Here is a 25,468-nt window from a genome sequence, read left to right as displayed (position 1 = left end):
AAAATTTGCTCATAGGAGCATACATGAGTGATACTAGTTCGATAGCATAACGACTCTATGAGTAGTGTAGTCACTTAAACATAGAGTCGGAATACATAGCATATTTCCTAACAACCTACTATGATAAGTCTATCCCTAACCGCGATGAGCTGCGTCCTACTATAATGGTGAAATCATATGCCGAAGTGCTGAGCTAGCAGCTGCGCCATCTCTGTCATGTCTATAATGACCTCATCCCTCTCAAGCTCTACTCGCACGGCTCGTGTTTCCATGACGAACAGTTGTTATCGTAAGTCGGCAATCACGGCTTCTGGGGAGCGATTCTCCCGCGAGGGATTCACTGGTGGGACGTGGGGATCCCGTTGCACTTCGCTAACAGGAGATGCGATGTGACTAGTGTCCGGGGCCTGATCCTCCTTCATGTCATCGTCGGTTTCTTCGAACTCATAGTCGGTGTCCATGTACTCGTCTGGTTCAATGCCGTAGGCTCCCTCTTGATTCCCTTCTGGTTCGTCTTCGAGTACCCCGTGTGCCCCAAGGGCTTGGAAGAACTGAATGCCCTGATGCTCTCCCTCCATGACGACTGAGAGAAAGTATGCGAGTAAGCTATCACTTTCCTATGATTCTAACGCTATGGCACAAGCTAAACCGACATCCTCTTCTTGGTGGTAGGGGTATAATTTTAGGTTCCCTAGCTATCCCGATCTCATCGAGACGTGTATTAGTTTTAATTTGGAGAGAATGTAGTTGATCAGGCTACATTCACTCCTTGGTATTACTAAGAACAGTCCCAATTTAACCGAGACACCAGCGTTATTGTGTTTGATTCGGCGTTGTGTTCTTATTCCTAATACAAGCAAGCGTATTTTATTTACTTGTTTTGTTCAGAGTTATGTTAGTCCCTCTTTTTGGTTTATTGTTGCATATCCGTGTGTGGTTAGATATGCTAGTTCACTATAAACAATGCTGTGATACCAACCTGTCACACCCCCGAACCAGACGGCGGAAACGTCCGAGGGCTTTCGTGACTCATTGAATACCATTACAATGCATATACATGAAACATAACATAAAACATCACCAACATTTGGAATAGTACAACCAATAGTGTTTACATTCATTACATTGTTCAAACGTTACATTCTCAAAATAACTGTTCAACATCACTTAAACCACAGCAAACATCATAGAGTATAAATCATCCGTCACCTTATCTGTTACCTGAGAATACAAGTATTTTGAAAAACGTCAACATACGAAATGTTGGTGAGTTCATAAGTAGAGTTTGGAATCCAATGTAATGTTTGAAACCCGTCAGAAAATCCGATATTTTCTAATAATAGAATAGTGTAAAAATATGTGTTGATCCATAAGTATGCATGTTTGAATTCTATAGATGTAAGCGTAAGAGTTGTGAAAAATTCGACCGGTAATTCATAAGTTGTAATTGTTGAAAACCCTAGGAAAACCTGACGTTTTCCTATCACTTTGTATTACTTAGTTTGTATACCGTTGTTTCGTTTCGTTAGGGAAATCGTTGAGTTCCGGAGGCATTGAGAATACAATGGGTGGTGAAGTGTTGTGACGTACGTTAATGAAAACGTCCAATCGACAACCTTACAAGCGATCCCCTTAGGTGCCACTCGTAATTCTTCACACAACTCGATCCTCCCGGACTTGTGTAATCCCACGACCGGAGGGAAGGAGAGAAGGTGCGAAACCCTCGGTATTTCCCCGCGTCGTCCAGGACAAATGCAATTGCGAAGGGCCCGAAGCCCAACCCGCAATCGTGAGTTACCGACTTTACTAGCAGCACTGAAGGACCCTTGGGGACCAGCAGCACGTTTGCCATTGAAAGTCCTGTTACGTTATGTCGGATCGGTAAAACCCAACACTTCGTAAGAGAGAGAGAGATCTTCGGGCCTTAAGATCAGGTCATTGGGCTAGCTAGGCTCAACGAACAAGATTTTACACTTTTGGGGCCCAAAGATGGTGCATAGACGTCTGCGCACACTCGTAGGTATAGTGAATTCTCCATCGTTATTTGTTATGAATCGAAATGTTGTAACGTCGTCGTGTTAGTGGTTTTTGATTTTTATTGGTTCGAGACCGAACCAATTCGTTTAACAACGACTTTTGGTATTGTAGTATATTGTATTTCGTCGACGAGCGTGGTACCATCAATTGGTCAAATTTCATGTATTAACTAACCTTGAAGATTTTCTGTTTTCAGCCCCTCCTTAATTGTAGAATTTACTCTTTTTACCCCTTTATTTAAAAACTTTCCGGTTTGGTCCTTAAATCAATTTTCTTGACATTTTTATACCAAAAATTATTGAAATAAGTATTTTCCAGCATATTTATCATAGAAAACAGTTTAAGCCCTTGAAACTTCAGTTTTCTCGGTTATAGCCCCTCTTTTTCGCAACTTTTACATTTTTGACCCAATTTGGAAAATTTTTTACAACTTTGGTCCCTTTTAAATTTGGAAAGCATTTTAAACCTTTGAAAAGCATATGGAACACTTATAGTCCACTGTTTTACAGAAAAATGCAGTTTTGGCCCTCCAATTTAGAAAATTTCGCATATTGGGCCTTATTGGGCCGAAAATGTCATATTTAGCCCAATAAGCTTGGAATTTATGTTTTTAACCCTCTAAATAGTATATTTTCAGAAAATACATTGTGTAAACTGTTTTGACTCATCTTACCCATCAGATTTCGAAATATTTCACTTTAGGCCCTTTAACTTTGTATTTTCAACATTTTATGTCAAAAAAATGAGTTTTTAGCCCAAGTTAAGTGTTGTCAAGCTATTTAGCCATTTTCTTAGTATACTTTGCAATGAAGTAGTATATTTTATGCCATAATAAGATATAAGTCTCGGTTTTTAGCATTTCATACTAAATCTATCATCAAAATCATACAAAACATACACATAAGCATAGAAATCAACCACAACATACACATAATGATGGATCTACACTTTTTCTTGTATCCTCCCCTACAAAAACTCATAAAAACCGAAAATAAGGGGATATGAAACTCACCTTGGGTGTTGATTCGGTTTTTGAAGAAAGAATGGAAGAAATGAAGTGATTTTTGGCCTTTGCACTCCTTGATGAAATTTTCGAGTTTATGGGATTTTCTAGAGTGCAAGATCATGATTTTTGCATGGATTAGGAAGAGATTTTTGATAAATATGGAATACAAGTCATAGATCCAAGCAAAACCTTACCTTAGATGATGATTTTGTGGAAGAACTTCCTTGAATGCTTTCTAAAATTCGAGATTTTGGAGGTAGAAGAAGAAGAAGCCTTGAGTGAATTTTAGAGAGAGTTTGTGAGTGTTTTGTGTGTGTGGGGTGTTGCTCTCGGCCGAGTTCAAGAAGAGAGAGGAGTGGAGGTGATTTTGAAGTGATGTTGCATGGAAATATGGACTAACTTGCATGGATACCCAATGGATAATAATGAGGTGGCATACTAAGGTCAACTCTCTTCTCTTGGGCTTGTTTTGGCCTTGGGCCGAGATTTTTGGAATGGAAGGAGAAAAATTGGGCTTTAATGCCCTAAACCCATGTAGATGTTAAGTTGGATGGTTTTTAGTCCCAAAAGAAATATAGTATGATTTTTACACTTTGTTGGGCTAGTTTAGGTTAATCATGGTTGAAAATTTTGTATTTATTTCATTCTAGGCCCAATGTGGCCCAAAATGTTGAAATAAATAGATGTGGTTCCAATTACAGCCCAATTAGGGTTCTAAGCCCATGGTAGTCCAATTGGAAGCTTATTGGTCCGTTTGGATCCAATAAGGAAGTTCTAGTCCAAATAGACTTAACAAGAACTTCTAGGGTTTTCCAATTGTTTGATGACTACTTGTAGTACTTGTATAATGTATTTGATTGAAGTTTTTGATTCACATTAGCTTGAATGTATAGATTACATGACACAGAATTTCCAGTTGTGACACATTTGTTGTAGAAATACGCAAACATCAATTTTCATAACGATTTCATTGCAAGGAAGTGAACAAATAAATAATTAAGTCATACAAAATTTATTTTATTTATAAAAGCAGCGGAACACATTTGTCCTTACAATGCAAAATCCATTGAAAACTATGTATTTCAAAAGGAAAATTTCTAACAACTCTATCATAACTATCTAAGCTCAAAATCTAATCTTCAAGTCCATGCAATCAAGATTTATTTCTTGTGATTAGATTCATCTTGCTCTTTCACCAAGCTTCCTTTCTTTTCACCGATCCTACAAAAACATTCAAATGCAATCTTATCACATCATGTATTTTGAATCAATGAATAGAAACTTAATGAAGTTAGATAGTGGATTTTACCTGAAGCGCAGTCATACTCTTTGACTCTCCCATCTTTGGAATTTTCAGGCTCTTGGGGCAGACTTCTACCCAACGCCCTTTCTCTTGGCAGCAAACACGGGTCACTTCTCTTAGAACGTCCTCAGAAGCATGGTCGGTTCACTCTCCTAACAAATACGCTCCATTACTTTGCCAAATCATTTCTGATTCAGCAACAATGAGCATGTAAGTTAGGTCAATGAGGTTGTCGTCATGATCCATCATATAATACTTGTTTTTGAACTCATTATATGATTCAGGAAGTGACTGCAAAACCAAATTTACAGCCAACTCATTCGGGAATGACACACCCAACATTGTCAACCTATCAATGTGTGATTTCATTCCTAGAACGTGGGCACACACGGGCTTACCATCTTCATGTTTCATTCCCAATAGGGCTTTAGTGATATTGAACCTTTCAATTCTTCGATCTTGTGGGTTAGGGAGAACAATTGGAGGAGGAGGAGGAAGTGAAGCATGATTTCTTGTTCCTCGATCGAATCGTGGAATATCATCTTCATGTGGAATGCTTGTTCCACGGGATTTGAGAAGACCATAGTTGTCGAACTTTGACATCTACAAAACGGGAGAAAACAAATTCAAGTTAGTTGATCGATTGAGTCCTTAGTAAATCACCCAAATGAGGTAGGACCCAACACAATACACTACAACCTAGAAAAGGCATGCCCGTAATCTAGTTGCAGAATATTTGAAGGTAAGTGAATGACGATTCACTAATTTCCACCATGAAAAACGAAAAAAAAAATTTAAGTTTTAAATCTATGAAAACTCCTAGATCCTTTGAGATTCATTGAACATTTCAATGGCATGTTTAAATCTCGATATGCCCCTCTTGTTTGTGACTGGGATGCTGAGGATCACAAAGCGGGTGTGAATAACCATGCAAACTTAGATGGTGCCCTCACATGTTACAATCACCTATTCAATGTGCCGGTAAACCACACACGCTCCACCGAACTGTGACAAACATTGAGTCACCCTTTGCTACCTTTGCTTAGAACCATTTAGTGGGCCGGTAAACCACACACGCTCCACTAACGTCTTCGCAAGGGCACAAAGTGTAATTTCATGGAATTGCATCAATTCAGTTTTGTCTAAGTAACTAAGATTGGGAATTTGAAAAACATTTAGTTACTTTGTATTTCATTAAACTTATAATGGAAGGTTTCATCCTATCCTACCCGTTCGGCTAATGACCCTCCACTAGTCAAGAGTGCGGTGGGTAAGAGTGGATACCCATTCAATCGCCATATTATAGGCAATTTCCTTAAACACCCCTTATAAACCAGCTTCGTGAATGAGGCCTACTAACGGTAAGACTGACTTTTACTCATACATATATATATATATATATATATATATATATATATATATATATAATGTCAGACTTTTAATGTTATATATATAGTATCGGGTGTATTTTACACTTTTAAAAATACTAGGTGGTTAAATTTAACAATTATACTTTTAATTCAATTAAATTGTAAACCTAAACTTTTATGGATTTATTAAACCTCATTTAATTATACACCTTAATTAATTAATAAAACCATAAGGGTGTGAATTGAACTTTTCAAAACATTACTAGGGTTTTAGAATTTAACATTCCTAATTAAACTTTTAATCAACTTTTAAATTCCAAAACTTGAGGGCAAGTTTTGAAACATTTCAAAAACATAAGGGTTTAGAATTTAAATATACATCAAAATTAAACTATTAATCAAAATTTAAATTCCAAAACTTGAGGGCAAGTTTTGAAACCTTTTTCAAAACATTTGGGTTTCAACTATTTAAATTTCAAAACAACAAAACTTTTGGGTTCAAATTTAAACTATAAAACCTAAAGGGGAAAATATGAAAATTTTCATAACAACAAGGATCAAATAACAAATAATCTAAATTAATATTTAATCAAATAATTATCCATATTTTATTTATTTAATGATTTCTTACAAAACAACTTATCAAAATAATCAATCAATTATCACATAAGGAAAGAATTATCTTATTAATTGATAAATATCTTCAATTAGATCAGAAATATAGTCAAATATATCATAAAATCGGATTTATATTGATCTAATATGATAAGGTAATTATCCCAAAGCAAAAACAGAAAGAAATCCCGGTTTTCCCTCCTTCTGACGAGTTGACTCGTCGAGTCAGGCTTGGACTCGTTGAGTCTACATGGACTCGGCGAGTCCAGCCTCCAAAACACCAAAAATCGAATTTTTTTAAACATATAATGCATCAATACAATAGAAACCAGTCTAGGCTCTGATACCACTGATGGGTTTTGGTCATAAGACATCCTATGTGCTCATACAAACCCTAATGCTCGAATCTAGGTTTCTCTATTGTACATGCAAGTTATCCAAGACTACAAACCCTAATTCTAGCATAGAATTAATCATATTAACATAATAATGAGTTTATAATGTTACCTTGATTGTTATGTAGCAATAACAATCCCAAATCTCCTTGTATTGACTTTGGAAGGCTTAGAGTCACAAGTGTCACTCCTCTAATGGTTCACAAACACCATAAGCAAGAGGATGAAGAGGAGAGAGGTTGGAGGCTACCAAAACATATAGAAGCTCTAACAAGAAGCTTAGCCACGTTTTTAAGCCATAAGGGATCTTTATATAGTTGGGCTACTAGGGTTATCTAACAAGGAAACCCTAATTTGGATGCTTAAGCCCTAAACAACCCATGGAGCCCTTTCCTTAAGGCCTTGGACGATTTCATATGGGCTTCCCCCATAGAATTCGTCCACCTTATAATATAAGGCAATCCATGGCCCAAATTATAATTATCTTATAATTACAATTCCAGTCCCTTAAGTTTAATTAATCTCTTTTAGTCACAAAACTAATTACCAATTAATTATTGACTAATATTAATTAAACAATATGATTTCTCCTTTAATATATTATTCTCATAATATATTAATAAATCATATTTAATCGTTTCTCTCCATAATTCATCCTATCAAGTTGCTTTGGTGAAGGCAACCCAAAAGGACCATGCACCATCGGGTCAAGTACATACCAAATTAGTTATGGACTTAGACACTAATCCAACACCTCCTTCCAAAAGTGTACAAGAATATCCAAATTTAGTCTCTCTTTCTCTCTCTCTCTCTCTCTCTCTCTCTCTCTCTCTCTCTCTCTCTCTCTTTCTCTATCATAACGAATTACGCTTGACTATGGTTTCTCATAGAGTCCTATGGTGACAAGGGAGGTGGATATGAAGGCTTAAGGTTCTTTAAATAGGACACTAAGCGTGAAAATTAGCGTTTTCTCACTCAACACCTACTCGTCAAGTTGGGGTCCTCCAACCCGTCGAGTAGACTCTAAAAATCACGTGGCCATAACTATAATTGGTAGGACTTGACCCGACCCGACATGGTCCATTTGGGTTGCATGGCATCATGCATTTGGATAGACTATAATGAGCAAAATAACACTTAAAGTTGGTTAATATATTATAAGTTCTAATATATTAATAAGGTTATTTAATTAGTATTGATCAAAAATTAATTTGGAGTTAATTAAGTGATCAAAAGGAGACTAATTAAATATATGAGCTGATTGTGTAAATCATTCGTTCTTATATATGTGGGCTTATGATCCAAGATTCCTTATTTTGGACTAAGTCCATGGGGTGACCCATGGATACTCCATGGTGGTAAAAATCCATGGAGCATAAGGAATGGTAAAAGTTATGAGTTACATGGAGTAACCCTATTAGCCACCATACAAAAGAATCCCATGGCTCAAGAAATCGTGCAATATGTGTGAGTGTGAGGGCTAGACGATTTCAAGGAGTGTTCAAGTTTCTCTCAAATTATTCCAAGTGTATTTGGTGTTTTGTGAACCATTTGAGGTGTCACACTTGGGGGACTAGGCACTCAAGCTTCATGAAGAAATTCTACATCAAAGAGGTATGTATTCTATCTTGTTAGATTGATTATTTTGTATGCTAGATTAGGATAATACCTTGGATGTTCATTATTGTATGTATAATAGAGAAAACATAGATCCAAGGTATTTAGGGTTGTATGTACACTTAGAAGTGTTAGAATGCTCATAACCCTACAGTGGTATCAGAGCCATGGGTTGTTTTCTGTTATATTGATGCAAATGTTTTATTTTCAAAGTTGAAAAAAAGGGAAAAAACATGACGTTTATCAAAATTTAAGATAATTACTTGTTTTCGGGAAAAACTAATTATTTGTAAAATTTGAATCATTTGCTATATTAGTTTAATTAGGTCGAATTTAGTAAAAGATAAAATGGTATGATTATTTTATTAGTTTTAAAAGTTTGATCTAATGAGGGTTTTTTTTTTTTTTTTTTTTTTTTTTGATACCTCCGTAAGCTATGGATATGAAAATGTTTTTTTTAAAAAAAAACTGATTTAATGTTTTTATGGAGTTACAAAATTTGGTGTTAATGTTTTAAAAGAATTCCATCACTTATTCTTAAGTTATGGAACATGAAAAGTTTCATCATAAAACAAACATTTAACTCCATAAGTTATGGATTACCAAACCTTTTATGTTTCCTTAACTTATAAGTTAGTTTAGATTAATGGAAAACAAATTGTGTTTTAGTTGTTTTCCATCCTAATTAATCTAAAGGTAGTTCATAAATGTGTTTTTGTAACTGTTGGAATAGTGTCTAAGGCTGCAACTATATTTGGAAAGTACTTGACCCGATTGAGCATGATCCTTTTGGGTTGCCTTCACCATAGCAACTTGATAGGATGATTTACAATGAGAGTTGAAATATTATATGGAATAATAATATTTTTATTTGATTAATATAAGTCATAAAGTAATTAGGAATTAATTTGGTGACTTAAAGAGATTAATTAAATAGAAGGGCATAAACTGTCAAGTATATGATAGTTGTACTTTAGGCTATAATCTCTTATGGATAAGGGGTGGACGATTTTAGGGGCTTAGGATGGACCTAAAATCCATCCAAGGCTTATCATGAAATGGATTAGGATTGCTTAGGGCCTAAGTTATCCAATTAGGGTTTAAATGTGAAACCCTAGGTGCCTTACAAGTATAAATAGACCCTAAGGGTCATGGAAATAAGTACCCTTGTCACTAAAGGAACCCTGGCCAATTTCTAAGTCCCTCCTCACTCTCTCAAATCATCCTCTTGCTAGTTGGTGTTTGTAAGCCATTAGAGGAGTGACAATTGTGACTCTAAAGCTCTAAGGACAAGAAGATCAAGCAAGTAATTCAAGGTAAACCTATAACTCTGATTTCATAATGTCATTATGATAGAATAACCATTAGAAGTCTTGGGTTCATGAATGTTCAATTAGAGAAACCTAGATCCAAGCATTAGGGTTTGTATATGCACATAGGAATGTTCATATGGCCAAAACCCATCAGTGGTATCAGAGCCTAGATTGGTTTCTATTGAATTGATGCATTGGTTGACTCTAATTTTGTGTTCCTCCCTGATGAATTAGGCGAGTTCCATAGTGGACTCGACGAGTAGGCCTCAACTCGGCGAGTCCATTGAGGTACTCGGCGAGTTCGAGCATCAGAAAGAGCTAATTTCGGGATTTCTTGTTGTTTATCCTTTGGATACTTACCTTAATCATATTAGGTCAATATAAATCCGATTTTAAGATATATTTGAGTATATCCTTGACCTAATTGAAGATATTTATCAATTAATTAAATATTAGTTTCCTTATGTGATAATTGATTAATTGTTTTAATTAAATTGGTAAATTGTTTTGCAAGAAATAATTAAATAAATCAAATATGGATAATTATGTGATTAAATGTTAATTTAAATTATTTGTTATTTGATCCTCTATGTTTTGAAAAGTTTAAAACCTACCCTCAAGTTTTGAAATTTATGTTTTATGATTAAAAGTTTAATTTGGACAATTTAAATTTCAAACCCTAGAATTTTACAAGTTTAAAATTCAACCCTATACTAATATAATATTACAAGATTAATATATATATATATATATGTATATATATATATATATATATATATATATATATATATATATATATATATATATATATATATAACTAAAATGCTAGTCTTACCGTTAGTAGGCCTCAGTCATGAAGCCGGTCTATAAGGTGGGTATAAGGTTGCTGCCTATAAAATGGCGCTTAATGGGTGTACACTCACACCCACCGCTTGCTTGATCGGTGGAGGGTTGTTAGCCGAACGGGTAGGATAGGGCAACCTCATCTCCTCATTAAAAGTATAATATGAAATACAAAGTAACTACATGTTTTTTGAAAATTCCCGATCCTAGTTACTTTAGGAAAAGTGAATTGATGCAATCCCATGAAATTACACTTTGCACCCTTGCTAAGAAGTTAGTGGAGCGTGTGTGGTTTACCGGTACACTAATTGGTTCTAAGAAAAAGTGGCAAAGGGTGATTCGTTGTTTATCATAGTTCGATGGAGCGTGTGTGGTTTACCGGAACATTGAATAGGTGATTGTTACAATGAAGGCACCATGTGAATTTGCATGGTAATTCACACCCACTTTGTGATCCTCGGTATCCCAGTCACAAACGAGAGGGGAACATCGAGATTTAAACATGCCGTTGAAAAGTTTCAATGAATCTCATCCAAACCTAGGAATTATCAATACATTTAGAAATTAAAGTTATGTTTTCATGGTGGAGAATTACTGAATCGTCATTCACTTACCTTCAAATTGTTTGCATATTAGATTACGGCATCCCTTTTCTAATATGTAATTATTGTTGTTGGATCCTAGCCTTAATTTTTTTATTGGGTGATAATTAGGGATCCAAATGCTAATCTATCTTTGTCCTTTCTATTTGTAGATGTCGAACATGAACAATGTTGCCACTAGCTCGTTCACATTGATGAGCCTTTGTCAAAAGATACATTCGCACGATTGCTCGCTACGAGGACAAGGAGTATGTCCTCGATGAGAAGCTCGAAAAGATTAATCCTGAAATCGCTACTCCGGATGAAATCACCGCTTTTGAAACTCATGAGCGTGATGCAACGAAGGTTCATTGCATCATGATAGCCACTATGAACTCCGAATTCCAAAAGTCCTACGAGGACATGTATCCGTACGAAATTCACCAAGACTTGTTGGAGAGATACCACCAAAACACGAGGCAAGAACGTTAGGAGATCTTCACTAACATGATCTCCGCTAAAATGGGTCATGGTGAATCTCTAACCGTGCACCTGTAAAAGATGCAAAGGTATGTCGATCGTCTTCGCAAGTTGAATGTTGACTTTGGGGAAGACTTAGCGATCGACATGGTGCTTCACTCCTTGCCTCCGTGTTACAACCAATTTAGGATGACCTACAACATGATCAAAGAAGAGGTCACCCTAAGTAAGCTCCAAGGTCTCCTTAGGGTTGCTGAGAGCAATCTCAAGGACAAGTCCGTTGCACCCACTCCCAATCCACCCGCTGCTTCTGTTTTGGCCATTGGGCAAGGAAGAGGCAAGAAGAGGAAGGCTCCATCTAAGAGCCACCACAAGGGAAAGTCCCGAGATGGTTCATCCTCTAGTGGGACCAAAGTTGATCCCGCTAAGGCTAACTCTAACCCAAAGGAGGCAGAGTGCCACCATTACCAAAAAATAGGGCATTGGAAGAGAAGCTGCCCAGAGTATTTGCAAGCTATCAAGGAAGGAAAGATCAAGCCATCTTTCGCAGGTATATATACAATTAAATCTAATGATTCATCTCATGCTATTTCTTGGGTCCTCGATACCGGGTGTGGTTACCACATTTGTTCTGAATTGATGGGACTAAGAAGAAATAGGGATGTGGAGCATGGAAGAATAAATCTAATCATGGTGAACAGGAGATCGTCGCCCGTGACCAAGATTGGAGTGTATTCTCTAGTGCTTAGGAATGGTTTATGTTTAGATTTGAACAATTGTTGCTATTCGCCAGAAATGGCAAGAAACATCATTTCATTTCATGGTTTGTTTAGACAAGGATTTAGATTTTCTTTTAATAATGAGAATGGTTCTATTTGTGCTCATCTAAATGGTGTCTTATATTTTGAAGAAATACCATGTAATGGAATTTATGAAACTGTTATGATTGTAGATAACCTATGAAATGATGGTTTATGCATGGATTCTTCCAATAGTATGGATAGAGCATCCTTGTGGCATTGTCGTCTTGGACATGTCAACAAGAAGTGCATAGCCCAACTCCAAAAGGATGGAGTGTTAGAGTCATTCGACCTTAGGCAAGATGACACATACGAATCTTGTTTACTTGGAAAGATGACCAAGTCACCCTTCACTAGCTCATGTGAAAGGGGTGAGGGTTTATTGGACCTAATACATACCGATGTATGCGGACCGTTTAGATCAACCACAAAGGATGGGAACCGCTTCTATGTGACTTTTACCGATGACTATAGTAGATATGGGTATATCTACTTAATCAAGCAAAAGTCAGAAACATTTGAAAAGTTCAAAGAGTTTAAGAATGAAGTGGAGAATCAATTGGGCAGGAAAATCAAGATGCTTCGATCCGATCGAGGAGGAGAGTACCTAAGTCTTGAATTCCACGGCTATCTAAAAGAGTGTGGAATAGTTTCACAATTGATGCCACCTAGGACACCACAACTGAATGGTGTGGCAGAAAGGCGTAATCGAACCTTGTTAGACATGGTCTGCTCTATCATGAGTCGTGCTTCACTATCTATCTCATTCTGGGGGTATGCCTTAGAGATTGCCGCCCATATCCTTAACCGACTCCCTACTAAGAAGGTTTCCAAAACACCTCACGAGACGTGGACAGGGAAAGTTCCCTCATTAGCACATATCAAGGTTTGGGGTTGCGAGGCTTTCGTAAGACGAGATACTCATGACAAGCGCGAACCTCATAGTGAGCGATGTATTTTCATCGGCTACCCGCAGAAATCCTTTGGATATCTCTTCTATAGAACGAAGGACAATATTGTCTTTGTTGCGAGGAGAGGAGTTTTCCGAGAGCGAGAACTCATAAGCCATGGAGACAATGGAAGGCAAATCGAGCTTGAAGAGATTAAAGAGTCGATAGATGAGGGAACCTCTACCGCTGGCCCTCAACCCGAGGAGGAAACTCTGGTTGAACCGATTGACGAGTCCTTACCTCTTAGACGTTCCGAAAGAGTTAAAGTTTAATCCTAGTTATATGGTTTTCATATTACTACCGAAGGGGGCACGTAGATTAGTGATGGTACACTAATAAATCTAGATGAACCTAATAGCTATAAGGAAGCCATGGTAGTCTCGGAGTCTGCGTAATGCAAAGAGGCAATGGACAGCAAGATCCAGTCCATGTATGACAACCAAGTTTGGAATTTGGTTAATAATGTGCCCAGACGTAAGACCGTTGGATGCAAATGGATCTTCAAGAAGAAGACCGACGTGGATGGAAACGTACGCACATATAAGGCGCGATTGGTTGCGAAGGGTTTTACTCAAACTCCCGGAGTTGACTATGATGAGACCTTCTCACCAGTTGCGAAGATAAAATCTATTAGAGCGATGCTAGCTGTTGTCGCATTTCATGATTATGAGATTTGGCAAATGGATGTCAAAACCATTTTCCTTAATGGGAAGTTGGCTGAGGATGTTTACATGGCTCAGCCAGAGGGTTTTCTTGATCCGAAGCATCCAAATAGAGTGTGTAAGCTTGAGAAGTCCATTTATGTACTTAAGTAAGCGTCTCGCTGATGGAATCTTTGCTTCGATGAGAAAGTCAAAGAGTATGGATTTGTACGAAGTGAAGATGAATCATGTGTATATGTCAAAGCCAGTGGGAGTATAGTTAGCTTTCTCGTTTTGTATGTCGATGATGATGGGTTTTGGCCATATGAACATTCGTATGTGCACATGCAAACCCTAATGCTTGGATCTAGGTTTCTCTAATTAAACATGCATTGAATCCAAGACTTCTAATAGCTAATAAGGTATAAGAACAATACAAAATCAGAGTTAGAAGTTTACCTTGAAACACTTGTTTGATCTTCTTGTTCTTGGAGCTCTAGAGTCACAAAGGTCAGTCCTTTAATGGCTTACAAACACCAACTAGCAAGGAGGATGATTAGAGAAAGAGGAGAGAGGGAAAAAATCGGCCAGGGTTCTTCCAAAGACACAGGTGCCGATTTACCCACCCCAAGAGGTCTATTTATACTTGTAAGGATCCTAGGGTTTCACCGTTAAACCCTAATTGGATAACTTAAGCCCTAAGCAATCCGAATCCTTTCCATGATAAGCCTTGGACGATTTTACGGCTATCCTTAGCCTTAGAAATCATCCACCCCTTATCCTTAAAGGATATATAGCCCAAAGTGTAACTATCAAACAATTGATAGTTTATACCCTCTTATTTAATTAATCTCTTTAAGTCACCAAACTAATTCCTAATTAATTTATGACTTATATTAATCAAATAATAATATTATTATTCCTTATATTATTCTCATAATATATTAATAATATTTATTCTCTCATAATAAATCACCCTGTCAAGTTGCTATGGTGACGGCAACCCAAAAGGACCATGCACAATTGGGTCAAATACTTGCCTAATATAGTTGCAGCCTTAGACACTATTCCAACAGATGACATACTGCTCATAGGAAACAACATCCCAACACTATAGGAGATTAAGTCCTGGCTCGGGAAGTGCTTCGCTATGAAGGACCTCGGAAAGGCTTCCTATATTTTGGGAATAAGGATAGTGAGAGAACGAAGTAAGTGACTAATAGGACTTAGTCAGAACACTTACTTAGATAAAGTACTAAAACGTTTTAATATGGAAAAATCGAAGAAGGGAGAATTACCGATACAATATAATGCCAAGTTGAGTAAGACTCAAAGTCTGAGTACCGAAGCCGAAATAGCAGAAATAAGCCGAGTACCATATGCTTCCGCAGTTGGATCAATCATGTATGCTATGACTTGTACTCGCCCTAATGTAGCCTTTGCTTTGAGCATGGTTAGTAGATATCAAGGGAACCCTGGCAGAGCCCATTGGATTGTGGTGAAGAATATCCTTAAGTACCTTCGGAGGACCAAGGAATGGTTTTTAGTCCTCGGAGGGAGTGATGACTAGAAGGTGCGTGGGTATAGTGACGCTAGCTTTCAGACCAACAGGGACAACTACCGTTCGCAGTCGGGCTGGGTCTTTATCCTGAATGGAGGAGCAGTAACTTGGAAAAGTTCCAAACAAGAAACCGTAGCTGATTCAACGTGCGAATCAGAGTACATCGCAGCGAGTGAAGCGTCGAAAGAGGCAATATGGTTAAAGAACTTCATTGGTGATCTTGGAGTTGTACCTATCATAAAGGACTCCATGGAGATTTTCTGTGATAATGAAGGAGCGGTTGCCTTGACCAAGGAACCAAGGGATCATGGTAGATCTCGACATATCGACAGAAAATATCATTTTATAAGACATTGTGTAGAAGAAGGACAACTCGTGGTGAAGAGGATATCATCAGAAGATAACCCAGTAGATCCGTTTACACAGGGACTGATCAGGGTATGAAAGAAGATTGTCATGAATTGGTGTGTAGATTGTCTAAATGGTATTAGACATAGAAAGAGTTTGCAACAACGTTCATGAGTGCTTATAAACTAGTTTTGAGCATTGGAACAAGCCCGCGCTTGCTGGAATCACCTTATGGAATATGATAAAAGGGTGATTGCAAGATGATAATATCATATGGTCTTAAAATCTGGATATATGGTTTGTTAATTGTTAATTGGTTGTACATTGATAATGCGAAACTGCATCAGTAACTTGCTATTATAAAACGCATTGTTGTGTATAGTTGATTAATGAATAAGTAAATGCATATAAGTCGAAGTTTATCTGTTACTTTTATCCTAAGAAGGTAAAAGCGATATCTCGGCCGCTCAATGATTTGATTTGACTTATGTGCCAGGCCCGGTCAGAACTGAATTGATGTGTTCAATTAAGTTCTATGTCAAATAAATCTGAGATCGAGAAACCAAATGCTAGACAATTGGTTCCATTTGATTGTCAGCATGATATCTATACAGAGGATTGTACGATCCCTTATCTAAAGGACAAGATTGATTAGATCAGAGTTTGACAGCGTCTTTGAGAGCTACAATGTCTAATCAGTATATATAGTTACTAGACTTATCCAAGTCGGAGACTGTTGGAAGAGTGTCTAAGGCTGCAACTATATTTGGAAAGTACTTGACCCGATTGAGCATGGTCCTTTTGGGTTGCCTTCACCATAACAACTTGATAGGATGATTTACAATGAGAGTTGAAATATTATAAGGAATAATAATATTGTTATTTGATTAATATAAGTCATAAATTAATTAGGAATTAATTTGGTGACTTAAAGAGATTAATTAAATAGAAGGACATAAACTGTCAAGTGTATGATAGTTGTACTTTAGGCTATAATCCCTTATGGATAAGGGGTGGGCGATTTTAGGGGCTTAGGATAGACCTAAAATCCGTCCAAGGCTTATCATGAAAGGGATTAGGATTGCTTAGGGCCTAAGTTATCCAATTAGGGTTGAAAGCTGAAACCCTAGAAGCCTTACAAATATAAATAGACCCTAGGGGTCATGGAAATCAGTACCCTTGTCACTAAAGGAACCCTAGCAGATTTCTACGTCCCTCTTCACTCTCTCAAATCATCCTCTTGCTAGTTGGTGTTTGTAAGCCATTAGAGGAGTGACAATTATGACTCTAAAGATCCAAGGACAAGAAGATCAAGCAAGTGATTCAAGGTAAACTTATAACTCTGATTTCTTAATGTCATTATGATAGAATAACCATTAGAAGTCTTGGGTTCATGCATGTTCAATTAGCGAAACCTAGATCCAAGCATTAGGGTTTGTATGTGCACATATGAATCTTCATATGGCCAAAACCCATCAGTAACTTGTCCTCAAGTTACATAAAAGGTCACATTTATGAATCTTAAAACTCATAAAATTTAATGAAGAGTCTTTTTCATTAAATAGTATTATGACTCCATAACTTGTCATCAAGTTATGGATGTTTAAGAGTCACTTCTTTAAAAATGTTATTAAAGAATAAGAGGTTACAAAAATGAAGAGTATTTTCTCATAAATAGTTTTTATGGCTCCATAACTTGTTCTCAAGTTATGAATGTCCAAGAGTCTATTAAAAGTTTTTAAAACTTTAAGTAAACTCATAAGTTATGAAAATCCAAGAGTTTTGAATAGTTTCAAAACTTTCCCTCAAGTTTTGGAATTTGTAAAGTTTTCCCATGTACTTTAATTCCAAGTTAAGCCCTTAGAATTTTAAAAGTTAGAATTCAACCATTATACTTTATATGTATAAGAGTAAAGTCAGTCTTTCCATTAGTAGGCCTCATTCACGAAGTCGGTCTGTAGGGGGGGGGGGTATGAGGTTACTACCTATAAAATGGCAGTTTAATGGGTGTCCACTCTCACCCACCGCTTCCTTGACTGGTGGAGGGTCGTTAGTTGAACTGGTAGGACAAGGACTATAATTCTTCTTTCATTAAAAGTATTAATGATAAATACTAAGTAACTAAATTCTTATTAATACCCAATCTTAGTTACTTAGGAAAATGTGAATTTAGTTCTAACTCATGAAATTACACTTTGCACTTTGCTTAAGTCGTTAGTAGAGCGTGTGTGGTTAACCGACACACTAACTTGGACTTAACAAAGTAGGCAAAGGGTAACTTAATATTTATCATAGTATCGGTGGAGCGTGTGTGGTTAACCGACACACTGATTAAAGGGTAAATATTAAGGGTACCAAGTATATTTACATGGTTATTCACACCTTTTTTTTGTGATCCTCGGCATCCCAGTCACAAAACATGAAGGGCACACACATAGATTGAAACATGCCTTTGAACAGTTCAATGAATCTCAAAGATCTAGGAGTTTCAAATCCAATTAAAACCTAATAAATTATTTCGTTTTTCATGATGGAAATTGGTGAATCGTCATTCACCTACCTTCAAATATTTTATAGCTTGGATTACGACATCCCTTTTCTAAGTTATAAAATAGTTTGTTGGGTCCTAGCCTTAATATTTCATATTGGGTGTCATATTAAGGACTTTAAATCAACTATCTTAAATATCTCCTAAAAACATGTCTGGTCTAGACATGTATGATCTTCCCAAATCTCTTGACACAAGCTTTCCTAAATAAATATGATGTCCCATGGATATCAAACTTCTTTCACCTCCTCCAATTATTCTCCCTAACCCGCAAGTTCCTAAAAAGTTTAAGGTCACTCAAGCCCTATTGGCAAGGCAAGGTCTAGGTGTGATGATATCTTGGAGATGTAGTCACATATTGACAAGCCGGGAGAGTTGGGTGTCAAAGTCTTGAGAAAGTTGGTGGCTCAGCTACTTTCTAAGTCACATAGTGAGATCTTTTGGGAATCCTATGAAACAGACTAAGACAAGACCCTTAATGATCTTATCTATTTACTAAGATCAACTTCCTAAAACACTGTGGACATTGACAATGATGACATTGGATATCCAGTAAAGCTCTCTCTTCCCAATGGAAAAGGGAATGACCATAGTCAACTCGGTTGACCAAATTGTAAAGCGAGAAGCTAAGTCTGAGATAGTCTCATTATCAAGGGTCCATAGGTAACTGTTGCCAAAGGAATGGGCATTGGTTGCGAAGCTACCAAATATACCTAAGGATGTTAAAGTCAATAAGTTTGGATCTACTTCAGGTAAAATCCATTATCTAATTCTATTAAGTACATGCTGATTCTAATTGCGAAGATGGATTTCAATCGCATGGTTCGGTGATCATAATTTTGGGCTATTACTTAAAAGTTATGATACTTATATTGCTTAAGAATAGATAACAACAAGGTTTTCATATGGATTGTAAGGATAAGATTTTCCGCAAAGTTTTAAAATAAAAGAAAAAGGTTTTGATTTTATTTATTTTAAGTATCATTACAATGGCATTTGAAAAAGTTGTTGCTTATAAGATTCTATTGATAGCAATATTGGAAAAATGGATTTGATTCTTTCGGTTGTGGTAGTGTCTAATATTACCAAATAAGGAAAGATTCTCATCATCCAAGGTTCAATTGGACCGAAACTTGGAATCATGCAAGTTGTATAGTATGATGAATGAGAACTTCCAGCTTGGAAAATTATGACTAATTCCTTATGTGAATAAGAAAAGGACTAAGGGATCGAGTACACATTCTTGTGCACTGGTCAAGTGCACCACAAAAGATCAAGAAGACTATTCGTCATGATTTACTTAAGTTCAGTAAATATGGTTATACTTATAAGTTTAAGTATAAGTCTGTAGCATTGGAGAAGTTTCAATGTGAGATAGAATGAATAAGAAGAATCAAATTTCACAGAAAGATAAAAGTTTCTCAAATCTGAAAAGATAGGAGAGTACTTTAATATCATGTTTATGATTATCCTAATGATTAAGATACCATTTCACAATTGATCCTCTAAGGTCATCTTAGTGCATTCTTATTACTAAGAAGAGGAGTCATGAATTGTTGAAATGTTTAAATAAAAAAGATGAGTCATATTTCGTTACACAACAATTCTTAGAGTTATACTCCAAGATTGTAACTTGAGTGACATATCTTAAAAAGGGTTTGTTAACACTAGTCAAATGTAAGAGTAAAAGGTTATCTACTCTTGTACATTTGAAATTAGTAAGTTGTGATGTTTTGGATAAAACAGAGACCAACTTAGGCCAATTGTGTAAAGTGTTAGTCTTGATAAAGAATCCTCACCATCTCTTGAATATTTGACAAGGGAGTCTTATATGTCAAGAGGATAGTGGGAGCCTTAAAGCTCTTGAAAGTTTCAAGACTTAATCAAGAATAAAACCTAAAGTCCTTCACTAAAACACGACTTGAGGTTTATAACCTATCGTGTTGAAATTTTTGTGCCTATTCAAGTTAGCTTTGCATAGGAGTTCTGAGAGTTCTCAATTGGTTGCACAGCTACTAGGAAGCAATGGCAGGCACTTGAGCTGCCAAATGGAAAGAATTTAAGATTGCATAAGTTTAATCCATATGAGTTTGGATTTGTCACTAACCTTGTCTTGTTATAATGGTTGTGACAAATTCACATGGATAAGAACACATACACTATTAAATTTAAGGGTCATGAAAATGATGGTGAGGAAACACTTTCACTAAGTAGAATTTAGCTAGATAGCAATTGTGATATTTGCATTCTCAAAGTCGTTAGTGGAGCGTGTGTGGTTTACCGACACACTAACTTGGACTTGTGAGAAGTGGCAAAGGCCTAAACAATTGAGACTATGATTACGGCATCCCTTTTCATAGTTCTAAAATTATTTAGACACACATGTGAGCTATCTAAGAGAGGTGTATGATTTTGATAAAGTTTTATCAAAGCAATCTAGTATCAGAAATCTAAACTTTGGTAAGAAAGTCAACTAATTTCTGAGTATATGTGAAAGCTAGTAGGAGCATAAGTGTTATGCTAATAATCATCATGTTAGTGGGAGCATGATAATTATGATAAAGGTTGCAAGTTAGCAACGTTAATTATAGAAAAAAAAAAGTTTCAATTCGTGAGGCTGCAAGGGTTGAAAAGTTGTTTTGCTATAATTAAGGGAGAGGAAATTATACTTCATTTCAATTCTAAAAGCTTAGATTGAGATTTTAATCATATTTAGTCAAGGATATATATATATATATATATATATATATATATATATATATATATATATATATATATATGAATTTCATGTTGGAATGGCTCAACATAAGGAAATTCTATATATGGGTCCATTATTTGAGTTCTATAATTTGATTATGATTACGGCATCCCTTTTCATAATCTGAATTTTGAGAACTTAGCAAATTGAAATGGAAATATTATAGCAAAAGACTGGTTTAGTCTTTATGTGAGACATCATGAATCGTGTCCCATATGCTTTGGATATAGGATCGATTACATATGCTATATTCATCCTATCTAAAATTTTCCAAATGCCTGGGGTATTATGAAGGGAAAAGGTCTAGAATTGGATATGACTAAAATGATTAAGCTATTATCGAGGACAATCTAAGGTTTTCCAAAGATTGGTTGCTCAAGGACAGTTGGAAGTATAATGTTAATTCTAGAAGAACAATATTGACATAATCTGTAAGGAGGCAACCCTTGTTCAGAAGTGATAGTCAAAATGGAATATGGAAATGTTTCAAAGTTAGAAATTATTCAATCTGTGTAAGATTAGGAAACTTAATGCAATAAGGATGTTTCCAAGGAACTGATCTCCTTTGGAATGCTCTGTAATGATTGTTGTCAAGTCTTTCTGACTTTGTGCATAATCATTACACGAGGATCAATGCATATAAGTTTAGAATCTAACAGATTTCAATAAATGACATGAATTTGGAATTCTTGCATTTGCAGTAAGAATTTAGGATTGTGAAAAGAGGATCATTGGAATGATGTTTAATTGATCTATTTCACAAAGTAAAGATCATAGACAAACATAGTATGCATACTTGGTGTATGGCATGACTAGTGTTTAGAAAACATAGTGTACATGCTTGGAGCATGGGACAACTATTGTTTTAAATTCAAGAATAAAGTTGATAGCTGAAACAGTATACAATGAATAATGTGTAATCATATGGTGATAAATAAAAGGTGTTTTATTTATGTTCATAGTTTTGATACCATATTGGATTCAATTATTATTGTGTTTCACTTTGCATGTTTTAACTTCCAGATTAACTAGGTCATTGTTTTGGATGACTAAGTTATTCAAACCATCCATACTCGATCATATGTTGGAAGTAGATATGAATCAGGACTATCAAGGGTTGGCTTGTAGAGGTCTAAGATGTTGGATAAAGGGAAACAACACTCATGAGTGCTCATAAGTTCTGAGTATTGGATTCAACCCGCACTCATTGGAATCACTTCATGGATTTTATCACGAGTGATCATGAGACGATAATATCTTATATTCTTCATATCTAGAGATATGAGTTGTTACTATGAGTTAGTTGTACATTGATTGCACGAAAACACATTCGGTAACTCGATGTTATAAAACGTGCCTTTGTGTATGATTCAATAAGTAGTAGAACAAGCCATATGAGTTGAAGTTTATCCATTCCTTTTACCTTCGGGATAAAATCAATATTTGTGGGCCCCTCAATGATTTAATAATGATACATGTGAGTGCTTGGCCAAGCCAGTACTGATTTGATCTGTTTAATCAATCAATCATCATGAATCAGAAATCGGGAAACAACAAATGGACAGAGAGAATGATTTTAATCCATGTCTCAATCCATATGATATCTAGAATGGAGGAATATATGATCCCTTATCTAATGGACAAGTCATTAACAAAGGTCAGAGTTCATCGACAAGGTCAGAGTTCAACATAAGCTTTTGAGAGCTACGATTGCTGATCGGTTCCTGAAGTCATACACAACAATAGTTTTAGACTTATCCAAGTGGGAGACTGTTGGATTAATGTCTAAGTCCATAACTATAATTGGTAAGACTTGCCCCGACCCGACATGGTCCATTTGGGTTGCATGGCATCATGCATTTGGATAGACTATAATGAGAGAAATAACACTTAAAGTTGGTTAATATATTATAGGTTCTAATATATTAATAAGGTTATTTAATTAGTATTGATCAAGAATTAATTTGGAATTAATTAAGTGATCAAAAGGAGACTAATTAAATATATGGGTTGATTATGTAAATCATTCATTCTTATATATGTGGGCTTGTGATCCAAGATTCCTTATGTTGGACTAAGTCCATGGGGTGACCCATGGATACTCCAAGGAGGTTAAAATCCATGGAGCATAAGGAATGGGTAAAGTTATGAGTTACATGGAGTAACCCTAATAACCACCATATAAAACAATCCCATGGCTCAAGAAATCATGCACTATGTGTGAGTGTGAGGGCTAGGAGATTTCAAGGAGTGTTCAAGTTTCTCTCAAGTTATTCCAAGTGTATATGGTGTTGTGTGAACCATTTGAGGTGTCACACTTGGGGCACTAGGCACTCAAGCTTCATGAAGACATTCTACATCAAAGACGTATGTATTCTATCTTGTTAGATTCATTATTTTGTATGCTAGATTAGGATAATACCTTGGATGTTCATAACTATATGTATAATAGAGAAAACATAGATCCAAGGTATTTAGGGTTGCATGTAACTTAGGAGTGTTAGATTGCTCATAACCCTACATAGGGTTTATCACAGAATCCTATGGTGACAAGGGAGGCGGATATGAAGGATTAAGGACCTTTAAATAGGACACCAACCTTGAAAATTAAGGTTTTCTCACTCAACACCTACTCATCGAGTAGACTCTAAAAATCACATGGCCATTAACTCCTCTACTCGGAGAGTTGGGGCATCTAACTCATCGAGTTGCTCTGAAATTATGAATTTAAATTAATTAAATATTATACATGGGAGTCGGGATGTTATAATTCTCCCCCACTAGAATCAGACTTCTCCCTCAGAGTAATCCTCTAGAAACAACTGTAGGTATTGCTCTTGCATCTTAGACTCCGGCTCCTAAGTCCACTCGGATCCCTTCCGATGTTGCCATTAAACCTGAACCAAGTGCACATCTTTATTCCTTAAGACCTTCACCTTTCTATCCAAGTTTGCTATCGACCTCTCAATGTAGTTCAGGCTTTCATAAACCTGAATATCCTCTAATGGAACCACTGTCATCTCATCGGCCACATACTTCCGCAACTCGTACATGTGGAAGGTGTTATGAATCTAGCTTAACTCTACATGCAGCTCCAACCGACAAGCTACCTTGCTCACTTAGGTGATCACCCTGAAAGGACCAATGTATCTAGGGATTAGCTTGCCCTGTTTCCTGAATCAGATCACTCCTTTCCATGGGGATACCTTCAGGAGGACAAAATCTCCGACCTGAAACTCTAACCCTGAAAGGCGCCGGTCGGCGTAACTATTCAGACAACTCTCGGCCATCAATAACCTCTATCCGACCTGCTAAATCTGCTCTGTCATCTTGAGCACTATCTCAGTGCCCCGATCACTCTCTGCCCTACCTCTCCCAAACAAGATGGGAGTCTGACACCGCCTCCCATATAAGAGCTCAAAGGGAGGCATACTAATACTGGAATGATGGTTGTTGTTGTTGTATAAAAACTTCACCAATGGCAAATAAGTGTCCCAACTTCCACTAAAGTCCATAACCCATGCATGTAGCATGTCCTTGAGTGTCTGAATCGTCCGCTCGCTCTGTCTGTCTGTCACAACTATGAATTCTAGTGCTTTGTAAACATTAAACAATGATAACATTGTGACTAAAACTTGAAAGCATGTATGATGTTTATTTAATGACAACAAAATTTCCATCAAACAGTCTATACAAACATTTAAATAGTCAACAAAAGGTTTGAAACCCTAGAAATCCCGGTTTAAGTCCATTATGGACTAGGATTTCCTTATTGGGTCTAATGGACCATTATGGACTGGGATTTCCTTAAATGGGCCCTAACTGGATCTACTTGCATGAAACTTAACAATTTGGGCCATAATGGATCTAAAATGGATTAGTTTACCTATAATGGGCTTTATTGGGCCATAGAAAATTTAATTAGCCCTAATGCACCATAAATCTATTCTTTTATACAAATTTGGGCCGTGAATTTCCCTAAAAGCCCAATGGTCCGAGAAACATCTACATGGGCTTCACCTTATAAGAATCAAGCCCAAATTAATTATCCTTACACCTTACTTTCTTTTTCTCAGCCGAAGATATATAAAAAAAGAATGGAAGAAGGAGGGATCAAGAACATAACAACTCATGATTATCTAGCATGTATCTAGATAATCTCATGCATCTAGAACACTATTATCCGTCATGCAAAATTTTCTAATCTCTTTCACCCTCTCCCTACTTATGGCCGAGAGCCATTCCCCACCATCACACTCCTTCATTTTCAACACCTTAGACTCTCTAAATCTTCCAAGGAAA

The sequence above is a fragment of the Lactuca saligna genome, chromosome 5 (genome assembly GCF_052625555.1).
Source record: "Lactuca saligna cultivar CGN05327 chromosome 5, ASM5262555v1, whole genome shotgun sequence".
In the NCBI taxonomy this organism is placed as follows: Eukaryota; Viridiplantae; Streptophyta; class Magnoliopsida; order Asterales; family Asteraceae; genus Lactuca; species Lactuca saligna.
Note: the sequence above shows the minus strand (reverse complement) of the source record.